Genomic DNA, 3,491 nt, shown 5'->3' on the forward strand with positions numbered 1-3,491 from the left:
AACATGATTTGTTTTGTCCGTACAAGGTTCCATCTGAAAATTAAAAAGGATCTCCTTATCGAGTGCTTAGGAGAGATTGATACGGGGCAAGCACTGCACACTTGTCATGATCTTTACTCGAGTACCTGAATGAGTCATAAGCATCCCCGACACGATATCCAAAACTCAGAATAATGGACACGCCCCAGTAGGGAATGAGACCAGGAGATAGATTGCAAGTAGAACAAAGTTTATATAAGATAAATTGTGCACGCAGAGAACTCTGCTGCCCCGAGAGCACTCTGCCAAACATTACATGGGCAGCACATTATAAGAGAGAAAATTGTCATTGATGACATCATGTTACAAGTTCACGATTCCGCAATACAATTGGGTTGAGTCGTCAGTACAGTATGGAAGTGTAGGCGCTGACCACGTTGGATTGGCTGTTGCTTGGGTGTCACTCCCGCAGCACGTGGGTCAGCTGGGCTCGTCTCCGTGAGGTGAAGGTCAGGCCAGCAAAAAGGACACCTTCCCCGACTAACTGTTCCACAATGACAGGATCTGAGAGCATTAGACAAATGACAATCGTAAAGTCAGGTAGGAATGAGGGTGCTTCCCAAAGTTCATAGACAAGTTATAGGTATGCATTCGGCCCTCTGCACCCCGGTACCCATAAACCTAGAGTCCCCGACCCAGATGCCCATCTTGGAGGTTTTGATCTACCCGATGCCTCATGATACGAATACACAAGTGTTATGATTAGAAAGAATATATGAGTGTCTGGGGTTAGGGCTCTCGGGGGGCGGGGGGTGTCTTTGTTTGGCCACTAGGGGAGGTCAGATCTGTATCCATATCAAAGAGCAGAGGGGCATGGGCCTTCGGGGACTACAGCTTGGCAGGCTGGGGGTCAGAAGGGGCATGAGCAGGTTAGTGGAAATGGATGGCCACTCAGGCGGGGGCCTGTTCTGATCTCACACACTGCGCAGTGAGCTCATCTGTTCTGGGACGGCACTGAAGGTTGCAACAATGAATGGCTGAACTTCCGTGAGAACAGGGTTTGTGCGAAGCTGGCAGGAGGCAGTGGCGTGGGGCCTGGCCTGGTGGTGTGAGGCGCAGGGCAGAGGGAGAGACAGGCTTTTAGAGATCCTTTTCAGGCTGAGTAAAAGATGGCACTTGGCGGGTTACCTAAAATGGTGTCTTTGCACTTCAATAAGGCTTGGTTGCATGCTTTCCTTGTTAGTAATTAGTATGTGATTAATACAGATTACAGTTGGGCGGGAAGGGGGTGACGTCTCCCCCCTTCAGAACAACTGAGATCCGTGCATGCGGGAGTGGTGAGAAGGGCGCGAAAGACTCCCTCCCCCAAACACATTCCTTCCATGAGGCCCATCCAGTCCTGCGGATGTGGACTGATCTTCACCACAGAAGGATTCTCAATAAGCTCATCCGTGGTGAGGTCCAACTGGATCAACGTCTGAGAACAGACGTCTATTAGTTCATTCAAAAATGAAACCTTTCTGCTCGGTAGTATTAACGGGTAGTCCCTGCCAAAAGGTTGCTATAGAAACCCATAGTTCCCAGTGCTGTCGAACATCACAATCAGAGGGCAAGCAGCATAGTTTTTGAAGCCAAGAATGTGAGTGCCCTTTTACGAACAAGACTAAATAACTTCTTCTGTGTAATGGCGCCCTCTCAGGTGGGCCTACAGTCATGTGTTCACTCCCGGTGCCTTACTGAGGAGAAACAGATGTTTGCACATCAGCCTGCTCCTGACCACAAGGACAGCTGTAGAGGCACGTGGATGGGCAGTGATGCAACGCCTGCTGTCACTAACGGAATGTTGCAGTGCACCTTGTGTGTGAGGGGTCCAGCTGGGACAGTTACTGGAAGAAGCTGAGCTGAGAGCAGCCCGGGTGGAGGGCACCGGTATTACATGCATATTTCCGGCACTGTATGCCTGGCCTATTCCTGGTCATGTCCTAGTCTGTACCTGAGGAGAATAAACCACAACCGGCACCGCAGCAGAGAGGCCTCCTTCATTGACTCCAGGCTGCAATCTATGAGAAGTACCTCAACGCGCAGCCCCTGGGAGCAGACGTAACATACAGAATGACAGTCCAGCACAGAGGTGCAAGGATGGTCCTATGTCACATTCCTGCATTTTAAGGACCAAGCACACAAAAGACCAATTTCTTTTGCCCGTTTTTGTGTCAGCTTTAAAATGCCGAAATATGACATATTCCCCCCTTGCAAGGTGATCCCTTCCCCACCCCCACCCTCTCCTGCTAGTTTTTTAAACCTCCCAAAACTCACTTTTCCTCCACCTACCCCCCGCTTCCCAGCACAACACATACGCGTGCGCGCGCACACACACACGCACACACCACAAAATGCACAGATATGCCAAAACAGACGCACTTACCCGTTTCTGCCATATGTCTTCCGGTCTGGCCCTGCCTGGCCCTGCCTGTCAGCCCCTGCAGGCACTCTTGTGCGCCAGGGGCAGACAGTTTGATTTAGAAAGACCGCTCTAGGTATTCACAGAGCGGTCTTTCTAAAGCAATCTTTTTTTTCTCTTTTTTTTTGTGCAAAAGTTCTTTTGACCTAATACCGCTAGGATAGTCCCCTCAGAACATGAGCACCGACTCCATCAGTGAAACACAATCCCACTGAAAAACACTTTGCGAATCAGGCCCGCTCTGCATAAAGGAGTGTCAGGCGCACGGCATGCAGCCACTCCGCGCGTGGAGCCTGCGCTGTGGGGGAAGTGATGCAATGCAGTGAAACAGCTCCTAACCGGGGCACGCCTTTCCTTTCTGAAAATGAAACTAACAGGACCGGGACACGCATGCGCCAAACCTCATAAGGACGAGACCTTTTTTGGAAACGGTTTATACTGCTGGTTTTCTGTCACACACCGCCCTCTGCTGTCTACTTTAGGAAGGAACAGGGAGTTTTCAGTTCATTTCCAGAACCTCACTTGTAGAAACTAAAACAATGTGTATGGATGTCCCCATGCAGCCGGCCCAGACTATGAAATATATGTGAAAAACGAAATCAAATAAACCTCCTGCTATACAGATAAACGAGAACAAAACTGGAATAAACCATGTATCACGATGTCCACCATGGCAGAGATTGTGAGCAGCATAAAAGGCGTTTAGCAAAACATGACACATAGAAAATTCCAGTCACATATAGAACGCAATATTGTGTTCAGTTCTAAAGTTTTCAATACATATCTCCTATAACAGGCCGCAGGGGGCCTCACTACCACAGAAGGTATTCCCTTATGTGCATAAGGAATGCGTTATCATGCAACACACACACACGTGTGCCCAGGTGCTCCCACGGTTTGCACTTGCTCACAGGCACCTCACGTCGCTTGCTCCCTGTAATAATGGGGCCTGGCACCTCATGATATCTCTCCTGGCATCGCCCCTGCCCACATTTAAACCCTTGACAGTGCCCTGCAGATGGGACAGTGCGGGCACTCTGGCCATCACTAG

General features: G+C 49.7%; 1 long non-coding RNA gene across 1 annotated transcript; it reads right to left on the reverse strand.

The window, feature by feature from the left end:
* Positions 1-212: 212 nt before the first annotated feature.
* Positions 213-2,777, reverse strand: LOC138504575 (uncharacterized). The gene is made up of 2 exons (XR_011279864.1): positions 2,405-2,777; positions 213-543 (listed from the first exon to the last, which is right to left on the reverse strand). It is a non-coding gene; the product is annotated as an uncharacterized lncRNA (long non-coding RNA).
* Between the last annotated feature and the right edge of the window lie 714 nt (positions 2,778-3,491).

The sequence above is a fragment of the Ambystoma mexicanum genome, chromosome 11 (genome assembly GCF_040938575.1).
Source record: "Ambystoma mexicanum isolate Mex_15411 chromosome 11, UKY_AmexF1_1, whole genome shotgun sequence".
Taxonomy (NCBI): Eukaryota; Metazoa; Chordata; class Amphibia; order Caudata; family Ambystomatidae; genus Ambystoma; species Ambystoma mexicanum.